At 39.0% G+C, this 24,022-nt stretch overlaps 1 protein-coding gene across 9 annotated transcripts in view; it reads right to left on the reverse strand.

Moving 5' to 3' along the window:
- The window catches only part of LOC125462329 (ankyrin repeat and fibronectin type-III domain-containing protein 1-like), a 753,498-nt gene that overhangs the window by 218,435 nt on the left and 511,041 nt on the right, over positions 1-24,022 (reverse strand). For 2 of the 9 annotated variants that reach the window (XM_048552259.2, XM_048552255.2), the window contains exon 1: positions 11,553-11,810. The exons of 6 other annotated variants lie outside the window; for them this stretch is intronic. The gene's annotated coding sequence lies outside the window, so the exon portion shown is untranslated. Of the gene's footprint in view, positions 1-11,552; positions 11,835-24,022 lie in introns of those variants that run through there. One more of the 9 variants, XM_048552257.2, reaches the window with a different exon arrangement.

Below are 24,022 nucleotides of genomic sequence, written 5' to 3' on the forward strand. Positions count from 1 at the left end.
CTCTGTTTACTGACCCCTCAACTAATGGAAAAAGTGTTTTCCTAACCACGCTAAATATGCTTCTCACACCTCTATCAGGTCCCCTCTCAACCTTTGTTGCTCCAGGGAAAAATACCACAGTTTATTTAATCTTTCCCACATCCCAGACTGTCTAGATGAGGCATCATCCTGGTAATTCTCTTCTGTACACTTTCTAGTGCAATCACATCCCTCCTTTTATGTGAAGATTAAGATCTGTACACAGTACCCCAATTGTAGCATCACTAGCATTTTACACAGTTCCAGCATAACCTCATTGCCCTTGTATTCTACATCTTGGCTAATGAAGTCAAGAATCCCAGATACTTTCTCAACCACCTTATTGGCCTACCCTGTCATCCTCGGGGATCTATGGATAGGCACAGCAAGGTCCCTTTGATCTTGAATGCTTTACAAAGTCATAACATTCATGGTATAATCACTTTGCCTTGTTAGCCCTCCCCAAATTCATTATCTCACGTTTTTCTGGGTTGAATACTACTTGGCACTGCTCTGGCCACCTGACCAATCTGTTGATATCCTCCTGCAATTTACAGCTATTTTCCTCGCTATATATCACTCTCCTAATTTTAATTTTCAGTTACAAATTTCTTGGTCATTTCCTACACATTTAATCCAAATAATTAATGTACACTACAAACAGAAAAAGCCCCAACGCAGCCCTGTGGAACACCACTGGAAATAGCCATCCAGTGACAGAAATGTTGGTCTGTCATCACCATCTGCTTCCTGCCTCTCAGCCAATCTTGGATACAACGCAGCACTATGCTCTGCATCCCAAAGGCTTTTACTTACTTGACCAGTCTGCCTTGTTAAAGGCCTTGCTAAAGTGCTTGTGAACTACATCAAATGCATTCCCATTTTCAACACTACTGGTTAATTTGCCAAACATGCCTACCTGTTTTGATGCCTAAAACCTACATATTGTCATGTAATTCTATGTAAAACGATGATGTTATGTTATAAAATGGACTACATTTTTAACTGCAAGAGCAGAACAAGAGGACGCATGTTCAAAGAAGTATGACATAAATTTACTCAATACAATTCAATTTCACTTTATTATTTGTAAGGAAATTTATTTTGGATACATTCCTAATTCATTTAATGTAATAACAACAATAAAAATTACCCTACCACAGAGATCTACCTTCAATTAAAATAGATTAGAAAAATGAGTCCAATGCATTAAAGCAGTCAGTGATTTCCATTCTGTGTACTTCTCCCCATTCATTCATTGACTGCTATTGAAGCTCTTGTGGAGAAGGCTATAATGAATTTAAAAAAACGGTTTGTCCTACATCTAAAGCATTGTAGCTATTTCCCTGAAGGCATCCAAAGGTAATACTGAGAGAAGGGTGACTTCTCCTTGTTCATGGCATCTACTTTTGACAACATCCTTTGAGCGCAGATTTCATTAATAAAGTTCTGTTCATCAAATACCCACCCTGTCTGGTTCAATAATCTCTATACCCTTAAGGATACTTTCCTAAGTCCACAGTACCAGAAATCACTGATCCAAGCTAGGACTGACATCAAGATTATCAATTTCTCAGAGAACTTGAATGGTTGCAGGGTATCAAAAACTGAAGTTTTTCAATAAAGGTAGCACAAGCATAACTGCCTAAATCCATCAGTGTGCTGTTGAATCAATCGCATCAAAGTCAGAATCATATAATTCATTGACTTACGCGGTTGAAAAGCACACTATGTCAGATCAACATGTGTAACAAGAAGTTCTAAAATACACTTCTAGGACTGATCTCATAAAATTTAATTCAGAACTGATGTCAGAAAATGCATCTTTATTTATATAGAAAGAATTATGAAAATATGGAATAAATTCCTGAAAACAGTAAAATGGAAACACTGATATCATTAACTGTACATTTGGATGCTGTATTGCTGGATCTTTAAGGTATTTCTGAGTGAATTTAAAGGTAATGAATGGTCTTCTGGTCCATCTTTACTATGCGACCTTGTAAATCCTGTCTTTACAAGATCTATAAATGATTCCTAGCTCTAGAATTGTATCAATTAGTTCTTAGCTCAGAGACTTTTCAAATTTATTATCAGTGAATTAGGATGGTAGATCTATCAATGAATCAACACTGTAGAACAATCACTGAATCAATTCCAGACGTATCAATGAATTCTGATTAGATCCATGAACAAAATGGGACTGGATCTGTGAGTGAATCAAGGTGGTATTCCATCAATAATTCCTGACTGCAGATCTATCAATGAATCATGATCAGGAATTATGGTAATAGATCTTGACTTTTTATAAGCTAACCCTGTCCTGATATAATGCACCGTATCTCATGATACATAATTTTATGTTGAAAAAATACTCTGAGACATTTTCATGCCTACAGATCATTCTAAAGTACTCAAAATTTACGCTGATATAATTCAAATCTAACCGATTATTTAAATAAATGCAAATATACTGATGATGTTTTAATAGGTGGCAATTTATTTATTTACTTTAAAACTGTAAATATATTCATTCTCGCTGTGTATCTATTAACTTCAGGACTGATATCAGTCCTGAATTTTGTGCATCTATTAACTTCCTCATTTGACTGCAATTACAATCTAGTCATGTGAAAGTAGAATTAAAGTCTGACTGAGTTATTTGTCCCTTTTGTCCAGACTACAGTATAAAAACATAAATAAATGAAAAATTCTGAATGGTGAATCTGAAACCTAATCTAACACTATAGAGCGTGGCTGGATGAACGCAGCAGGCCAAGCAGCATCTCAGGAGCACAAAAGCTGACGTTTCGGGCCTAGACCCTTCATCAGAGGGCCTCTGATGAAGGGTCTAGGCCCGAAACATCAGCTTTTGTGCTCCTGAGATGCTGCTTGGCCTGCTGTGTTCATCCAGCCTCACATTTTATTATCTTGGATTCTCCAGCATCTGCAGTTCCCATTATCTCTAATACTATAGAGCGTTGTTACAATATCTCAGCAAGTACGTGAGTTTACGTTGATAACTGTGTATTCTTCATTCAAGTTAAGTGTTTAACGCGTTTTGAGAAGACTAAACAAACTAAATTAGAGGAAACCTTCAAGACCATCAATAATACCCTTTACTGGCATAACCTTCACAAAAGAGGAGGAAAACAACAACAAACTGCCATTCCTAGATGTCACAGTAGAGCGAACAATCAATGGGGAACTTCAAACCAGAGTCTACAGGAAAACAACACATACAGACCAAATACTGAACTACAGGAGCAACCATCCCAACACCCACAAACGAAGCTGCATTAGAACATTATTCCAACGAGCCACCATACACTGCAGCACAGAGGAACTACGCAGAGCAGAGGAAAATCACCTACAGCGTATTCAAAAAGAATGGGTACCCTACGAACATAGTCCGCCAATTTCTCAGCAATAAACCCAAACAAACAGACAAAAAAACAGGCTCAGAAACCATAACCACTCTCCCCTACATCAAAGACATTTCCGAAATGACTGCCAGACTACTCGGACCCCTTGGCATCAGGGTAGCCACAAACCCACTAACACACTAAAACAGCAGCTAATGAACTTAAAAGACCTTATACAGACAACAAATAAAACAAACGTCATTATAAAATACCTTGCAAGAACTGTGACAAACACTACACTGGACAAACAGGCAGAAAGCTAGCCACCAGGATACACGAACATCAACTAGCCACAAAAAGACATGACCCACTATCACTCGTATCCTTACACACAGATGAGGAAGGACACCACTTTGATTGGGACAACACATCCATCCTAGGACAAGCCAAACAGAGACACGCACGAGAATTCCTAGAAGCATGGCATTCCAACCGGAACTCCATCAACAAACACATTGATTTGGAGCCAATCTACCATCCTCTGAGAAAAAGAACAGGAAATGACATCACCAATGCAGGAAATGACATCACCAACCCAAGGAAACCTAACCAGATAAATAGAAAGCGGGACGTAACACCAGCGCTTTGTTGGAGGCTTACTGATGATGTTACCTAGAATGGTGACGAAACGTCTGAAAACTAACCTTCCAGCTCAGCGAACAAACTCACATCCAGAAGTTAAGTGTTTCAATGTAATATGAACGCTTGTAATAGATTCATAAATAATGGTTCACTTAAATTCATTGTGCCCTGCAAAGTAATTGAAGGATCCCAGTTTCGGATTGTAATGAGACTCTAGCTTGTTTTGGTTGATAGTACAAGCTTCAAGCGAATTTACAATCCTTTTCAGGTTTCTGAATTGCAAAGCGTTTCATTCTCTAGCAGTAAAATGCCCCACTTTGACAGCATAAAATACAGAGGAAAGCTTGGTAAAGGGTCCAGCATTATGTTTATTTTGGGTGTGAAGATGCCCTTTATGCTTCTTTTCTACTCCAAGTTACGCCCTACCTGCTTAGATCCATGCCAAATCAAAGTAGGCATTTAAAAAGCAAGAGGGAAATATTAAATAAAAATTAAAACAATATGAAGGGAATGTGCCAGAAGGACAGGCGACACAGTAGTGCTGGGGGTGCTCAGACCTAGACCAGTTGTGTTATTAACTTTTATAGTAAAGTGGAAAATTGGAGCTGAGGAAAATTATTAGCTTTGTCACTGAACTGCAGGAGAGAAGTGTGATTAAAAAAACTCTTCAGAGATTTTGGCATTTTATACCTAATTGTGAAACTTATCACCTACAGTTCCACTAACCCTTTGAGTGTTTTAAAATCTGATGTGGACATTCCCAAACATTAAAGCAAGTCGATGACCCCACAAAACAGTCAATTAGTCATTCACCTTGGGAACCCAGCCCAGACTGATGAGGTGAGAACATTCACTGTCTGCTGGCTGTATGGGGATATATTAAATGACTGGTGAAGTCTCAGACTGGAAGCTCAAGGTCTTTAGCACACAGCACAAAAACTGCTCTTAACCCAGCGTGGAATTGCCATCAGTATCACTAGGAAAGACCATGCAAAGCTTTTGATGTAATTTAAGTAGTTTTTAAAAAAAATAAACAAGATAGATTCCGAACTGTTATAGTCTAGAAGAAACAACATATTTAAATAAAATAGAAAGGTATTGCATGAGACTTTGTTTCTCAGTGACCCACGACAGCATCTCCTTGCCAGTAATAATGCTGGTATCAACCAACTTGACTTTATCAAATAAATTTAATCAAATTGCTAATATCAGAGGCTAGGTCTGCCTTTATACACTGATTGTTAATGTAGTCACAGCTACGTACACATAGCCTCTGTTGACGTTCTGGTAAAAGAAGGTTAAAAAAAAGTGAAAAGACAAGAGGAGTAAATAGAAGGAAAAATTTTCAACTTGGTATTGCAGCTATTTTAGAGACATGGTGTTTAGACAAATATCTAGCAAAGACAGAGTGGTTTTAATGGGGGATTTTATGGGGGAGTGAGCAAAACAAACTAACAAATGCTAATAAAGTAGTGAATTTCTTGAATTTATTTTTGTGATAATTTTCTGCAAAAATACATCCTAGAGCCAACAATGGAGCATGCCATATTTGATTAGTAATAATGAAACCAATTTTCTTGACAACTTAATTATAGATGAGAAGTTATCTAATGGTGTGATGCTTGACAGCAAGGAAAGTGAAACAGCAACTCGTGCTTTCCAAGATTTTCTGCTTTATTATTGAACCTATAGGTTTCAGCAAGGCTGAAGTACTCTGCTACAGGGATTGAAAAGTGTAAACTGGACAAATCTGTTAAGTGGTAAAATAAATCAAGATCAGTGTGAAATGTTCAACAATAGATGTAGTATGATAAAGAACAAGTCTATATCCTTAAAGGGCAAGAGACCGAATTGAAAAAAGGAAACCATGAACATCAGATGAAGTACAAGACTAAATAAGGTTACATAAAAAAGTGTACAGACATGCCAGAAATAATTTAGATCCTGGCAAATGATAAGGCTATAAAGGATGATAAAGAATGTCAAAACAGTAAGAGATCCAAGAAGAAAATATAAAAGGTTAACAAGGGTGTTCAGATCAACAGAACAAATCACAATTCCAAGACAAAAAAAAACTTGAGTAAAAGAGGGCTATACCAGTATTGGGGATACTGACAATGAATATATGGAAATAATGTACTTTCATTGTCCAGATTTCAAATCCTAAAACTTGCTGCCTTACAGCACATGGTACATCACAGTGTCAGCAGCGATTCAAGAAGGTGACTCACAATATGCTCCCCAAGGGTGAATAGTCTTCAGCCATAACTGCAGCCTTGCCAGCAATGCTCACATCCAGTGAATAAAATAAAATACTGAATAATTACGTATTTCAGTATTTAGAGTAGGGAAAGAATCAGCATATCTCAAGGAAGCTAAAACCAATTAATCAAAAATTAATAAAAACAAAACAATGCTAATGAATAAAATAAAGAGTGACAAATCATGAGGACCACGTAGTTTCTATCTCAGGATTGTAAAGAACATCAGTGAGAATAATGAAAATACTTCACTACAATCAGACAAAGTCACCTTGATTTAGGAACAATTCCTTTAATTGGAATGTTGCACATGTTGCTCCATTATTTCAGAAAGAAGGAAACCAAGGAACTAAATTTCAATTAGCCTAATATCTGTTGCTGAGAAATTACTAGAGTGCATAATTAAGAATAGAGTTATTGAAAATATTCAGATTTTCAAAGACAAGCCAGCATGGATTTTTATAGGGTAGGTAACCTGACTGATTGTTTTATAGATGTGACTAAAGTAAGGGTCAAAGGACTGTCTTTGGCTGAGCAACAGGAGACAGAGAGTGAATACATTAATTGACAGGACATGACTGATGGTGTCCCACAGAGATTTATGTTGGAACTTCATCATTCCCTGTTTTTCTTAACAACTTTGATGATGGAATTTCAAACTACATTTTTAATCTGTTAATGCAAAAAGATGGGTATTATTAGTAGCCATGTAGATGGAACTGTTTCACGTAGACTTCAATTCAGGGAAGAATGAGCTTTGAACCTAAAAAGGATAGAATAGAATATTTGCCAAATTAGGCATAGCTGGAAATAATGACTTGAGGGTCCAGGAACATAGATAAGTAATATTCATGAACAGTTACCAAAAATAATTTTTCAAAAAGGAATATTTGTCTTTAAATCTCAAGCACTAGAATATAAGGGAACAAAAATAATCCTTCTGCTTTATACGATCCTGACTAAACCATACCTGGAGTACTATAAGCAGTTTGATGGACCTCCTTCATGGAGCGTATATTAGCCTCAGAGGCAATGCAGCATACATATACCACAATTGCACCTGGACTCCGTGAGTTAAAGTGCAAGGGTTTATTATATTAATTAGATTTGTATTCCCTGGAGGAGAAGGTTATGATGATTTGATCAAAGTTTTTAAGTTATCAGAGGGAACAAATGAGAAGATAGAAAGAATTTCCACTGACTGGGGGCCTCAGGATTGAGAGGCAATGCCTGAGATTAGAGCTAGGTCACATATAAGATTCTTGAGAAGAGCTACAGGGTAGATACTGAGAAAACAATCTCCCTGACTGAAAAATTTAGAATACAGGGACACAGCGTCAGAATAAGTTGACAGTTTATGGCAGAGATGAAGATAAATTTCTTCTTTCAAAGGATCATCCCTACATTGTGAAAGCAGACCATTCGAGTCCACACTGACGCTCTCTAGAGCATTCCATCCAGAAGCACCACTTGCCCTGCAACCCTACATTCCTCATGGCCCATCTGCCCAGCCTGCATATTCCCAGACACTATGAGCATTTTAACATGGCCAATCCACCTGCCTGCACACCTTTGGGCTGTGGGTGGAAACCGAAGCACCTGGAAGAAACCCACACAGACACAAGGAGAATGTCCAAACTCTACATAGATAGTTGCCAAGGGTCATTCCATCATATAGCATGGAAGCCGACCCATGGAATTGAACTGGGGTCACTGTGAGGCAATAGTACTAATCACTGAGCTACTATGCAGCTCATGAGTTATGAATCTTGGGAATTTGCAAATAACTGGTGATGTTCAGTCATTGAATATCATCAAGATTTTGATCAATGGACTTTGGGGTAATTAAGAGATATGGGGGTAACACAAGAAAGCAGAGTTGAGCTACAGGAACATTTGTGATCTTATTGAATGGCAGGACTAATGTGAAGACCCAAAGGAGCTATGCTTCTGTCTAAGTAAAAATATACAGTCACTGGAGCAGTCCACAGAATGTTCTCTAGATTGATTATGTGTACAAAGGGATTTTCTTATAAGGTTGACTTGGTTGGGCCTATGCTTATGAGAGCTTAGAAGAACTAGAGGCGACCTTATTGAAACATTTAGGATTGCTTAACTGGGTAGATGCAGAGAGCTCGCTTCTCCCTTGAGACAGTCTAAGATCAGATGGTATATTCTCAGATTAAGAGAGTCACCCATTTAAAATGGAGATGAGAAGGACTTATTTCTCCCAGGGAGTAGCCAATTTGTGGAACTGTTTGCCATTGAGAGCTGGTAAGACAGGGTCATTAAGAATATTCAAAGATGAGACAGGCAGAGAGGCCTGCAAGAGTTATAGGGTAATGCAAGAAAGTGTAGTTGAGAATTATCAGATAAACCATGATTTAATTGAATGGCAGAACAGACTTTATGGGCTAAATGGTCTACTCTTCCTTCTAGACCTTATGGTCTTATTCTAGATACTTGTTTTTAAATTTCCCTCTACAAAGGCTTGTTAAGGTTGAGATCTCTTTTCTGCTAATAGGACTACTAGAGTAATAATTAATTTTAAACTTTATTGTGATATATTTTTGCTAATAAAGGCATTAAGAAATAATGGTGCAAAGGTGGATAAATGAAGTTAGGTCACAGACAACTGATGAACACATTGAATAGTGTAAAGGGTTTGAGGGGCTGAATGGCTGCCTCCTGTTCGTAGCTTCCTAATGGAAATATGTAACTTGCTGTGGGTGTATCCAGAAAGGATAACAGGAAAAAAAAATTTATTTCAGCAATTGAACAATAGTTCATTGAAAGATTTGTAGCTTTTGTTATGCCTGGATATGGGAACACACCTAAAATGAAGTTCAGCCATTCTTAAAGTCATCACAAAAAATTGAAAAATGTTGTCAAGCTACACAAAGTCCCCAATTTACCTTTCTGATCAACTGAAGTTAATAGAAAACAAGGACAATATTTCTGTACATTACAAGAACAAATAGATTCTAACCAAAGAAAACGTTTATGAACTGTTGACATGTAATTCTATTAGTTAAAATTCTAACTTAACTCTCCATAAAAAAAGACACAGTCAGATTTTTTAAAATGGTGTTATGAATGGAGAGGAAAAATATTAGAGAAACAGTTTAATGACATCAGTCTCCAGGATTCATTGGAGAGGTTCCTTTTGTTTCTCAAGTTCTTTAATTTTGATTGTTTTTCCTTTGTGTTCCTTTACCTCTTCTCTCTACCCAGGAATCAAAGAGTTGTCAGGCTAATGACCTTTGGCATCCACAACTGCCCTTATTAATCAGCTATGTGTTGCCAGCCGAATCCTACTTTGTACACATGTCCTGGTGCCATGTTGCTTCTTTACACCTTCTCCTACTTCTTGCAAAGCAACACTGTAAATATGAATTACAGTGAGTTTCAGTTTTTTTTTGTTTTAACTACATAGGAATTCCTTCTTCAGTCCTTTGTTGTAAAACAGAACTTTGCCCAATTTAGTTCACAATCAAAAAAAAGTAAAATAAAAGATCACAGCCTTTACATTTTTGATATGGCTCAAGTATGAGCTCCACTTCAAATTCCACAGCAAAAAACATTTGCAAATTGTGTTTAGGAATCAGGTATACACAGCAAAACTTTGTAAGTACATAAACTGCTGGCTTTATACGAGATAATTGGGAAAGTCTTCTCCTTACCCGAAGACAGTCACAGTTAACTGTAGTTAAAATTGTCCATTCATCTTGGGATTGTATTGAAATCTAGCCTAGATTGATTAGGTACATATTAAAGCTTTTCCTTTTTTGCCTCTACAATGACTCTTAATTTAAATCTCACAAGAGCATCTTGCACTGCAGAAATTTGGTATCCTCATTTCACTTCTGAAAAAATTATTTATCTCATAAGATTCAGAAGCAAAGTTAAAAGGTACAGTTTCGCTCAAAGAGTATTTAACTTGTGGAATAAATGACCGGGGAACGACATTCATGTGGAAATTATTAGGTAGATTGAAACAATTACATATGGTTTAGTGGTAATTTTGCAGAATAAATTGAAGACTGCTTTGAAAACATGGGTAAATAGGATTAATCAATAATAAAGAGACAGCTAAAGGGATAGTGGGGCTGAAGGGAGCTTTCCTATTAAAACAATTTCCATTTTTTCGTGCTGAGAAGGCACATAAGCAGGAAGAGATATTCTTAATTATGCATTTAATTTCCGACCACAGTCTTGTTCCTTTGTTTTGCAATGATGGTACCATATCAGGAACTACATTAAATAAATAAGCAGTTTAAGATCTGAAATGAATTTACAATGCTTCAATTTAATTTCTAATCAACAATCAATACAATTCAGAATGAATGGGCAGCAAAAACACCGTAATTCTCACAATATACCTTAGCAGCACTACCCAAATACTTTTACACTGGAACCCCATTTCAAGGCATAGAAATTCTCATGACCAGTCATTGAAAATTGAGAGTTGGGGTTTAAGGGAGCATAACTGAGAGCAGGGAGTGATGACAGAAAGAGCTATGAGATAGAGAGAGACAGAAGGTAGTGGTGGGGATGGGGTGCAGAGCTCTGTTGCAGCATTGATGCTTTGGAGCTCACAATTCCAAGATCTCAGCTTGAGATCGCACTTGGTCTCCTGACCCCCATTTTGGGAAGCACACAGTACACTCTGAGCTATCCTGCTCTCAGAGAATCACACTTATGTGATCATATTCACTCTATGCTGCATCAGCCTGCTGCCCTTGTATTTGTCAACATGAGTGAAAACTAACTGCAAGAAGCTGAAACAGGTGCAGATTGCCTAGAGTCCATAGTCAGGAAAAATATCTTCAACATGCATCTAACTCTTTAAAAATAACAAGTTCAAAATTATATTGCCATTACATGGAATTTTTTGCTCAGAAACAAGCCATTGGTTCAATACGTCTGTGCTGATGTTTGTGTTCCACAGCCATTGCCTCGCAGCCTTCTTCATTTTGCTCTATCAGTTTATTAACCTATTCCTCGCTCCTCATATACTTGTCCAGCTTCCCTTAATTGCGGCATTTTTACACTTAACAACACCCTTTTTTGGGAAGGATGACACATTCTGCACTAAGGTAAAATCAGATGTTCACTATATTAAAATCTTTCCAAGTCTCCAACTCTTGAACTGATATGCAAAGCTATCATTCTGAGCAAGTATTATTTGACAATCACAGACAACAGACAACACATAATACTCCAGCAGTATTGCAAAACCCGAGATGGGTATTATACCACTCACCTGTAGCCTTCTATTGAGTACACAAATCAAATACGGACCTCTCTTTGTTTCTGGGAAGCCCCTGTGTTCTAGCATTCCTAGATTTTTTAAAATGTTGTCTTTGACATGCAGGTCGCTCTCTTCGACCAAGTCCTAATCATCTTCACAGCAATAACTAAAACAATCAAGGAGGAAGAAGCAGTTACTGGCCAATTCTGCCTGTTTTTTTGCCCAATACTGAAAGCCACACTTCCATTTTACCTCAAGCATGTGGTGTATCTTTTATTTTCAAAGCTTGCTCCCATGGTGATGGGATTAGTTAAAAAAACTTGTCACGTGGCTTAAATTCCTCCACTGGAAGATTTTCAGCCCTTTTACATAGTGATTCACTATTGTTCTCTCTCTCTCTCTCTCTCTCTCTCTCACACAGTACACAACAGCATCTCATCAAGTACATGGGAGCACCCACCTCTCCCCACACCCTCACTCTCACATGCACAGTGGAAGAACATCTAATTGAATAAAAGCAATCACTGAACAGTGTCTAAGTATTTGGTTCTGAAAGGCTCAAGTGCACAAACAGAAACATAGAATAATTAACAAGTGTCAGCTAAGAGATATAATCAGTGCTGTTTGATTTTGGAGTTGGAGAACAATCAGATCCATTTACCTTTCTTTAACTGAAAGTCCGTTCACTCCAGAACATTCAGGAACTTAATTATTGAAAGAATACACCTACTTCAGTTCAATTCTCTTCTCCAGCCCTTCTGAAAGTCCTGATGATCACTTGGGAGTTTGAAGGAAATCAGTAGCCTTCAGTGCTGTACACAAATTGTTATGCTTCATATACAACAGCGGCTATTATTAGACTGTTTAATGATGAGTAATATCACAACTGAACTGCACCCTGTTCGCTTCACAACCCACAAAAGCATCAGCCTGCAGGGGTAACCAAATTGCATTCAAAAGAAAGAAGCTTGATTGATTTCTTTTTCTGAGTTAAAGCAGCTAGTTCCAGGTCCCTGGTGAAAGGAGCACAAACTTGGAATCTTCAAGCTGGGAGTAGAGGAGCTTTAAGAATAAGAGAAGGCCACTTGGCCTTTCAGGGTTGTTCCAACATTCAATTAGACTACGGCTCGAATCCATTTACCAACCTTTGATTCATATTCCCTGAAGCCCTTACGCAAAAAAAAATGCTGCCGATCTCAATCTTGAACATTTTAATTGCTGAACATTTGTAGCTTTTCTGGGGAGACTACTCCTGATTTCCTGTACTCTTTCTATGAAAGAAGTTCCCCCTGATTTTGATTCTAGACAGCCTAGTTTTAATTGCTACCACAAATGAATCCTGGATCAACTTTACAAGTGTAAAATGGTGACGGCCAGAAGCAGGTTCCTCAGAAATATCAGCATTATTGAATGGATTGGTACGACAGTTCTTTGAAGCTCCAGTAGAAATGTCACTTCAACATATCCCACAGCCTCCTGATTCTAAGGGACATTACACCAGAGTAAAATATTAGAATCTGGATTGCAGTAAGAACAGGATTATAACTGTTTAATATGAAACATCAGTACGTTCTGAGGTGCTTTAAAAATTGGTGTGATTTTTTGTTTATTTTTCCATTGTAGTTACACAGGCACCTATAAACCAATGATCTTGGCTGTAAGAGTTTCTCCAAGAATTGCTATTAGTTAATGAGAATTATTGTGAACTGTAGGATTTGCAAATGACAGTCTAAATGAATTAAAATTACTTGAGACAGTTTACCAAATATCTAATGAAAGCAGCCTTTGAATAATTTGTTGGTTATTCCCTATCACTGCTGCAGAGGCAGATCTTCCATAGTCCACATATACACACCTTTCACTTGCTTTGTCGGGATAAAAGGGAAAGTGTTACAGGAAGTAATTGTGACAATTATAGGAAGTGAATGTCTAACACAATTCATTAAGAATTCTGAGTATGTTCTGTGGGAAGATATAGCCTGTACATTTTCAGGGCATTTGTTAACTCGTATAGTTGCAGCTGATCATACTGCGTAGCAAAATTGTCAACTAGTCCTCCAGGGATACATCACACTTCACTGGCTTGTCTCTTAACATTCACTAGGACTGTGTGGATCCCAGGTTTTATTATTTCTAAAATTGCTTTTGTTATTAAGAAGGCTTAAAGATGTTGTGTGCAGATAACAGCTCCTGCAGGGCACTTGCTTTATCTCACAGTGGAAACTGTCAATTAAATTCACTTGGGAAATCTTTTAACAACTAGTCCTTTGAAGAACTCACTGATTCGCATTCATTTGAAAGCACAGTAAAATTTCCAACAAGAAAAGGAAAAGATTACTTTTTGATCAATGTTCACATGAAGGCAGAAATAACAGTGCAAGAGATCTGGCTCCTCATAACCTTAACATCCAGGGGTAATTTTAGCTTTCTGCAAGTCATAAGTAAAAGAAGTTGAATAGAGAATAAAACTATGGGCACAATTTTATGGGGAGCAAGTTGGTGATTTGGTTGGAAGTAGAAGTAAGCACATCATTTGCTCCTACCCTGTCCCATCTACCCACATCAACCATGTGTTTGGCAGCCAATTAACAGTAGGAAGCATGGTGACAGAGAGGCCAGAACTGACTTGAATGTTAGGAAAGGGGTGGGCTCACTGACAGCAGCTGCTGCTGGCAGGAAGTTTAAAGGAATGCCAGAAGCTGGATCCTGCTGAAGAGGAGGACAGGAAGAGAAGTTCAGATTGCAGTTTCAAGGTAGACTGTAGGTAGATGGCACAATCCATTCAGCCTCATTATGCCAGATTAACCATGAACCATTTGGAGGCGGAAGGCACAAATCCGTGCATCTCAAGAGCTTGCAGAGAGACAACCATGCATTCATCCATCAGAGGAACACACACAGATGGCCCCATAGTATAATAGTGATTCCCGACGTATCCTCCCCTAGGCTGTTAAGGAACAACAGGAGGTAATTCTCTCATGGTATAGCAAGAGGATAAATCCCAACTTGACAATGAAAGCATGACTGGGTTGCAGAAACAGGGTGTTCTTGTATGTTTTTCAAAGATAAGTGAGGAGTCTAACCGTCATTATAATCACACAACGTAAAGAGAGGAGACACGCTACACACATGGGAAGTATCTGCTAGGCTGTGGATGCATGTTTCCCACATTGCCAAATGAACTTGAGCTGGATCATGATAGTTAGCTCCATCCAGATATGGAATTCACCAGTCTCCCAATATTTCTTCAATAGAAGAGAGTGCACAATGCCCACATCAGATTGATGACAGGAGTTTGAAACCTGACAGTGCTGGATCGAAGAGGCCTTTTTGGATTCCATCAGTCAGCACAGGACCAGATCAGTTGGCAATGGAGAGGCCAGTGTTAGTCCTGTGGTGATTGTCACTGGGACAGACAGGAGATGAAAAGTGTGTTTGTGTTTGCAGTGCAGTGGGTGAAGATCACCGCATCTGTATTATGTCATATGATTGCATGACTGTTAAACGCTACCTTTACAAGGTGTTCCTCTTCGTTGAGATTGATTCATCCATATTTTTCTGTTAGCAGTTCACTCCTTGGTCCAAACAACACTGACCCTGAGAGATTGGCATTCACCTCTAAGGAAGAAGTGTGCATTGCTCCATATTTGTTCTGCGCCATGCACCAGAGATAAGATCGTTCTTGGAGTTAACCACATTGCTGTGGGTCTGGAGTCACATGTAAGCCACACCAGGTGAGGATGGTAAATTTTCTTCCCTGAAGAGCATTAATGAACCAGGTGGGTTTTGCCCAACAATCAGCAGTGGTTTCTTAATTCCACAAATCTACTGAATTTGAATTTCACAATCTGCTACTTGAAATTTGAACCAAGGTCCCCTGAATGCTAGCTGAGAGCCCGGATTATAGTCTAGCAATAACACAAATAGGCCATTGCCTCCTCAAGGTCCCTTCGGGTTTTTTTTACTGCAGCCTGCTCTGTAATTACCTCAGAGATAGTAGGAACTGCAGATGCTGGAGAATCTGAGATAACAAGGTATGGAGCTGGATGAACACAGCTGGCCAAGCAGCATCAGAAGAGCAGGAAAGCGGACGTTTCGGGCCTAGACTCTTTTCTGAAGAAGGGTTTAGGCCCAAAACGTCAGCTTTCTGCTTCTCTGATGCTGCTTGTTCTGCTGTGTTCATCCAACTCTACACCTTGTTAACTCTGTAATTAGCTCTCCCTGGCTCAAGTCCCTCTTCCCATTGAGTTGTTTACAAATAACCCCATTCGCAGCTCAATTACACTCTTGTCTACAAAGTAATCACAAAGCAACATTTAAAAGACATTTTGACAGGTACATGAATAGGAAAAATTTCGAGGGATTTGGATCAAATGCAGGTAAATAGGAGTAATTCAGTTTGGAAAACTTTGTTGGCATGGACAATTTGAACCAAACAGCCTGATTCCGTGCTGTATTAGTTGATGACTCTAACCTCACTGGCCTCTCCTACAGACTGAACTTCAGTCTTTTACTCCTTTTAATCTTTTACTCCTCAATGTATTCCTCTAATACAGGCTTTTAACCCAAAATAGAGTCTTGCGTAGCACCTTGCTACAAATGCCATCTGCCCACATAGTCCATGTAACCAAGAGTAATTCATAAGTCTCATAACATACCAGGTAATTGTCAATGTAATTGCCTCAACGGCATAATAAGTGATTTGCAGACAAACGTCTGCCTCCAAACGGACTCGCCTTCCAACATATTGGAATCAAGCACAATTGGATTTGACCAAAGGTCACAAAGTCTGAATTACATTAAATTGGAACAACATCTGCCCACTTCCTGAATATAAAGTTTTGTTCGATCTTTCCATGAGTTTGTCAACAGTTACAGGTCATAGTATGCATTAGTTTCAAACAAAGCTAAGTCCCTGCTTCATTATCCCATCAATCACTCCCATCTGCAACACAGGTGAGATACAGAATAAAACTACCTCAACAAGGTTGCGTCAAATACTCTCAGAATGGTACAGAATGGGGTAGTGGCAAATAATATGCTATCCCAATGCTTCTTCAAGCTGAGTCAAAACTTTGAATCAGCCTGGAAGGCAACTGACAGCTGTCTCCTGAACACTTTGCTTATTTTATTTTATTTTGCCTATTTTAGGCAAGGCTATTATGTATTTCCCACCCAAAAAGCCTCTAAGAAGGCAACGGAAAAACTACTTTCTAACAGCTGTAGTTCATGTGTTGTATGGGTACACCAACATATCCACAGAATGTTTGAGGCCAACTTAGCAGTCCACATGCACTCTGAAACATTGAAGGCAAACCTAAGATGGGTCAAAAGGAGATATTTAAAATTCCTCTCAACAAGCTGCCTATCATGTCAGACATGAATACACAGTCAGATATCATCTGCTAACTGAAGACTTAAGAGCTACCTAACCTTAGTGCCATGCAATGATAGTGCATTGTGTCACTGACAGCTGTGTTTTTTTTCCCTAATAAGCAGTGCGGAATGTGTAGATATGTAATGTGCAGGTACTTGAAAATGGGTTCACCAGAAGAAATGAAGCATGTAACCAGATGATTAACAAAACATTTATTCAATGAAAGAAAAGGTGAAGGGCTACAACAATAAGAAGGTCCACACACCCTCTGCACCAAGCAGGGCTAATTCCATAGAACCAATAGAATGTTAAACAATTAAAGAGAATCCAAATTCAGTTCATTTAGCCTGGAAGCAGGTTTCTATTCGGTTCTGACCTCTCAGACTTGACAACACATTATTCTATCATGCTTGGACCAATGCTTGAACTCCAATCTCATCTTCATCCTCAAGAAGATTGCTGCCAATTTGCCATTTTCTCCAGATTCAGGACATCCACCTTTTGTTATTCTTCTTGTGTAAAGTACAACATGCCTCAATGATGTGTCAGAGATAGTAAGAACTGTCGATGCTGGAGTCAGGGATAACACAGTGTGGAGCTTGACGAACACAGCAGACCAGGCAGCATTAGAGGAGCAGGAAAGCTGACATTTCAGTATGGGATCCTTCTTCATTTTCTGAAGAAGGGTCCCGACCCAAAACATCAGCTTTCCTGCTCCTCTGATGCTGCATGGTCTGCTGTGTTCCTCCAGCCCCACACTGTGTTATCAATGATGTGGCACACCCTTTTTCAGCAATACTGCAAGGCCAAGTGAAACAGTCCAAGTATCACAGTCTCATTTTAAGGAGGCCTTTGATTTGTTCCATCATGGTCCTGGCAGAGAGATGAGCAGCTATAATTCATTGTCCTCCATCAATCACATGATTTCATAAGGGTGACATCAGCCATGTTTGAATGGGGTAGTTCTTGTCTTCCAGCAGTATCCCCACATGATCTGAGAGCCTTTGAAGAGGCCGGAACTAATAGGTCTCAATGTCATCATAACTCCCAGTATATGTAGAACAGACCCCCAAAAGCTGACCCCAAAGGTTACTCATGTTTGAACACTGCCAGAGTGAAGACTTATTTGCTAATAAATCCTACAGGTTGGTGATAGGGTACTCACAAAGCAATGTGGATGCAGTCTACAGTACTTTGTACCTGGGGAAAATCAGTGATGATGAAGAATTCCTCTTCCTGTGCTGCTTGACTCTCTTTGTCACAGAGCAAGCTATGAACAGGTTGTGCAGAATTGCTGTTCTTGTTGGGCTTGCTGATAACATTGTAATGGCTCTCTCTTTCTACGTTGCTTTCACATTTGAAATAAGGCTACAAGAACTCCAGCCATGTCAGATGAGTGAGCAGATATTTTGTGGGGAATGTCAGAAAGAGAGCAACATCTCATTGATGGTGCTCCTGAGCCCTCACATCAATTACGATATGCTCTGACACAGTGGAACATGGAAGCTCCCCAAGGAGATCACTGTCATGTCTCACTGAGTAGCTCTGGAGTGTGTAATCTTACTCCAAAGAATGTTTCACAACCACAGTATTCATCCTACACTGAAGGGGTAGAAATCTGCCAACATGCCACCATGACAGCACCTCCATCAAAAAAAGGCACCTTTGTAATCACAGCTATGTTCTTGGATGCTTACAGTTTAGTGTGCACTCATGGCAGCTGTGAAGTGTTATCCTCCAGCAATAACTGAAATAAGCATTGGTGCAAACAATTTAAGTCATAGTTGTTTGATGATAACTAATAATGTGCATCCTAGGGCCATGAATGAGCTGCCAAGGAAGTGCAATTTGATGGTATACAAATGGTATGATTGAATCGTTGGACACATTATTGATGTAAATGTCCAAATTCAAACAATTTTACTCTATTCCCAAAGTAAAAAAAAGGTAATTTGTTCCACCCACTCTGCATGCAGCAGTGGCAGCTATTTTGTACCATATTGCATTGATTTTGGATCAAAGATGGCAAGTTTTCAACTTTGTGTTCTTGTGAGTGACTTACATGCTCCACCTGTAAGCTGATCCATAAGTTGATCCCTTTCTTTAAGACTGGAACATAGTAGATATCGCAAGAAAGTCAAGGTAGAAAGTAAACATGCTCTTGAGATTTTCGTGACAACTGATTCTTGTTTTTTTTTTGCAACTAGTGGAGTTGGAATTACTCTTAGATCATGATGATAGAGAGTGAGATGGCATTGCCTAATGTAGGTATGAAGGGGATGACATCACATGAGTGTATTTTCAACCTCTGATGTAGCACTGCTACAATGACAATCCAAATTCACCGTGATGCTGAAAAGATGCACTTCTTGTCCAACCATATTCAGTAAAAACGAGATAGAAAAAGTTGTGAAAATTGGTTAAAATAAAAGTAAACTAAAAATCTTGTGTCATATGATAGCCAGGTGATTGTTAGTTGGGCTGAATATCTCACTGCTGTTGCATGGCCTAAGTGCACGTTGGTAAACACATTACAGTAAAACAGATGGCTGCAAATCTCTTCTTTATTGTTTACCAGCAAATACCTTTCTTTAACTTACATGTCAGATTTTTATCTCCAAGAGTGCCAGCAGATCCTGGAAAGCTGCCTGTTCCTCCTGCTTGGGTAATTGTGTTTGTTTCCAGTTCACAAAATACAGCAGTAAAACAATAACTAACATTACAGAAATAAAGATATTAGGATGTCAGCAATAGTATTAACGCAGAAATAACTAACCCCAACTAAAATCAACATCTTCACCATCTTTTAACAAACATGTATTGAAAGATCTAATCCTTTTAAGATCTTGGTTACTAATAATATCTCTTGATAACATACACCTCAGTTCAATAACAAAAGCGCATACTTCAAAGGGGCACTCTTTTCAGATTTTTTTTAAACTCAAATGACAAGTAGCAAAGAGCTGAGCATCATTTCTATCAAATGTCATCTGGGAATAAATACATTGTATGTTTGATCATGAATTTTATCACTGCTATTTGTGCCTGTGCCTGTAACGTAGTCGGAAAAATAGTTCTTTACTATGCCTTTAGCACAGTTGCAATTTAATGAATATGTTTTCTTTAAACATAGGTTATTCAGGGAAGATGTAGACAGCAAAAGACAGAAGATGCAATGATTTTATTTATGAGATTGAGATCCTTTAAGAAATTCAGCTTTGGCAGCTCAATAGCTTTGAGAGGTTTGAGCAAAGCACCCAACATCATCACAAAGGATCTGGTGAGGAAGACAAAGTATGATTTCTCTCCCTCAATCTCACCACCTTCGTGCAAAGCAACCCACCACAAGCAGCTCCCGTTCATGCCACAGAATTCTCCGCCCTTAGTTCATAAGGAATTAAACAAATTCCTGAACATTCCAGAAAATCCAGCACCAGTCTTGAAAGCACCAGACAATTAGCTGTGTCGCCATCTGCATGTAATTTACTTAAGTGTGTGACTAACAAACATTAAGAACTTGTGCAGGAAAATAAAAGTTAAACTGTCTGGTATAATGGAGCTTCCATCAGCTCAGCACAATGGTTTAACCATCCTCAAAAAAGGCACAAAATTAAAAATGATATTCACTCCAACAAACTACGCATTGCAGTGGTGTAAATGTAAGTTCTTATCTCTGGTATTTGCATACACCCAAACCAAAGTATTTTCTGGCTGCAGATTGTAAAGGTTTGAGACGAGAATAAATTTTGACAATCTAAGCCACTACCCAGACTCTCAGCACAGAGCCATCCGTGATCAACAACTACATGTCAAATTCAGTCAGATGCACCATGCCAACAGGAATGGGAGAAGTGTAAAAATATCACACTGGTACAGTGAGAAATGCTGCTCTGAGGGTGATATTGAGGAAGAATATTCCTTCAATGTCAAGGTCTGCAGCACTGATCATACAATCATGCTGCCAGTTAACAGAGATATTGCAATTTCTGGACAACGATTCGTGATTGATCAAGTATTAACATTGAAAAGTACTGTTGGTGTCCTCAGTTACTTAATGCAAACTTTGTAATTATACTGTGTACAAAAACCAAAGCCATATTCTTTAAAAAAGGTTTATGATTTGATTGCACAATAAATACTCAGTGTAACAAAGGACAGCAAACAATATATAATGGTTAAGAACAATAATAAATTAATTCTATGACAAGCCATCTCAGTGGTATTGAAGTGGAAGACTAATGGGTCTTATAGTTAATACGGCTTGGACTAATATTGTCTTTGACAGTAACTGAGGTGCACAAAGAGAATTTGAATGTGTAACCTGACATTCCAAATATTCAGCTTTTGGACAGGTTTCACTCCAGGCAGCACATTAGCTCAGTGGTTAGCATTGCTGCCTCATAGTGCCAGGTTTGATTTCAACCTCGGTCAACTGTCTGTATGGACTTTGCACATTCCCCGTGTGTCTACCTGGGTGTCCTCCAGGTGTTCTGGTTTCCTCCCACAGTCCAAAAATGTGGAGGTTTACGTGGATTGGCCATAGTAAATTGTCTATAGAGTCCAGGGATGTATAGCCATGGGAAATGTGGGGTTACGGGGAATGGTTCGAGGTCTGGCTCTGGTTGGGATGCTCATCAGAGGGGCGGTGTGGATGAGATGGGCCAAATGGCATCTTTCCTTACTGTATGGCTTCTATGATTCAACGAAACATAAGTTCCTGACAGAACTTCACAGGTTGTATTGGGAAAGACCAATGAATCTGCAGGTTTTGCTGTTGCTCTGCATACTGACAGAATCCTAGGGACAGTTGACACTGGAATTCCTGATAACAAAGTGTGGAGCTGGATGAACACAGCAGGCCAAGCAGCATCTTGGGAGCACAAAAGCTGATGTTTCGGGCCTAGACCCTTCTTCAGAGAGGGCCTCTGATGACAGAGGGCCTCTCTGATGAAGGGTCTAGGCCCGAAACGTCAGCTTTTGTGCCCCTGAGATGCTGCTTGGCCTGCTATGTTCATCCAGCTCCACATTTTGTTATCTTGGATTCTCCAGCATCTGCAGTTCCCATTATCTCTGACACTGGAATTCCTTTTCATTTCAGAGTATGAATTAGAGACCAGAGTTTACCTTTCTTTAATTTACCACAAAATAGTTCACTTGATCTTAGCTTTCAAATGACATAGTAATGCCTCTATAATTTAAACCTAGAACGTTTATTTTAATAGATCCTGTTACTTAGAAAATATTGCTTCACAACAATGCACTGAAAATAGCAGAATCTGAAAATGTAAATAGATAACTAATAATATAATACATTTGAAAATAAAATTGTTTGTGCTGCTATAAATTGGCTACAGGTTCGGTTGCCTAAACATGTTCCCAGAAAGAAAAACCCAAATTACAAAATTTAAGGTAGAATTTTCCAAATCAGGCTCCCATCCTACCATCTGCCAAATGAAAACTCGATGCTAACAATTTGTGAAATTAATCTCTGAACAGGAACTTCGTGACTCAAACTTGTGCTAGTTCCTCCAGGCTTCTATCTTGGATACCCTGCACTAAGATCTTAGGGCCCACTGCACAGGCAGTGGCTGCATACTGCCTGTGCCCAGTGGATGTTGGTATCAGTGATCCTGGGTATACCTGCAGTGACATGTACTTCTGGCTATCGTGAGTGGAAGGATCAGGCAAGCACTGGATGAGAGGGGTGCTGTGAGGGTATGGTAGCTGGTTAATGAGACGTATTTGGTGTGATAGTGTGAGAAAACTGGCTGGGTTTCACACCAAGAAAACTTCCACGACATTTATTGAAAATTACACCTCACAAAATATGGTAAGGTTCAAACCTTCATCTCTTAAATGTACATTGATAATGGGAACTGCAGATGCTGGAGAATCCAAGATAACAAAGTGTGAAACTGGATGAACACAGCAGGCCAAGCAACATCTCAGGAGCACAAAAGCTTTTGTGCTCCTGAGATGCTGCTTGGCCTGCTGTGTTCATCCAGCTTCACACTTTGTCCTCTTAAATGTACAATCTGTCACATAGGTCTCTAGAAATTACTCAATTTTCTTTTTCCTCCAACTTTTATTCCCATGTCATGCACCATATATCCCCAAAAGTCAGTAGGGGTGAGCAGGGTAGAGGGTAGGGTTTAACGGAAGGCAGCACAGAAGGAGACACTATTGAGAGAGGCAGGGTGAAGGAAGACTGCACAGAAGAAGACAGGATAGAGCATGATGAAAGATCAAGAAGGCAAAGAGACCAGGGCTCAGAAGGAAATGGAGAAGGAAGAGAGAAGTCGCGCAATGAGTGGAAAAATGTGGTGGCAATGCAGAGGGAGGGAGCACAAAAGAGAATCGGTGCACGGGCTGGAAGAAGTGAAGGAAACAGAGCAAAGGGCAGTCAGAGCAAGGGAGAGCAGAGAGTAGCAGAGCAAAGAACATTAGTCAGAGTATGTCATAGCAGAGGTTGGTAAAACAAAGGGTGGTAGTCAAAGAGAAGGAAGACAGAAAGTTGCCAGACAGAGAGACGGGAGTTTAGAACCAGGTATGAGATGGCATATAAATACTGAATTTCACTTGTGAAAGAAGATGTAAAGTTGGAATGCTATCCTTTTTGACCAAGGACGCCAAGGTCACCAACTGAGGATTTCAAGCGTCTGAAGAAACTATTGTTTGTTGTGGTGAGAAGACGGCTCAATAGGTGTTACAGATTCATGATATAACGCTTCCAGCATCATCAAAGACGGAATAATATTAAGGTGAGACTAAACACAAAATTAATTGTGACATTTGATAAAATTAGTTGCTTATTATCCCTTAAAAGTGAGATGGGGGTGATTTAATCAAGGCTTTCAACATGAATCAAGAGAGTAGATAAAGAAGCATTTCTTCATATTAAGGGTAGCAGAAATCTGAACACTTTGGGGAGGTGATGGCCTAGTGGTATTATCGCTAGCTTATTAATCCAGAAACTCAGCTAAGGTTCCAGGGACCAGGGTTCCACCACAGCAGATGGTGGAATTTGGATTCATTTTTTTAATATCTCTGGAATTTAGAATCTACTAATGATCATGAGCCATTGATGATTGTTGGAAAAACACAT

The sequence above is a fragment of the Stegostoma tigrinum genome, chromosome 23 (genome assembly GCF_030684315.1).
Source record: "Stegostoma tigrinum isolate sSteTig4 chromosome 23, sSteTig4.hap1, whole genome shotgun sequence".
Lineage (NCBI taxonomy): Eukaryota > Metazoa > Chordata > Chondrichthyes > Orectolobiformes > Stegostomatidae > Stegostoma > Stegostoma tigrinum.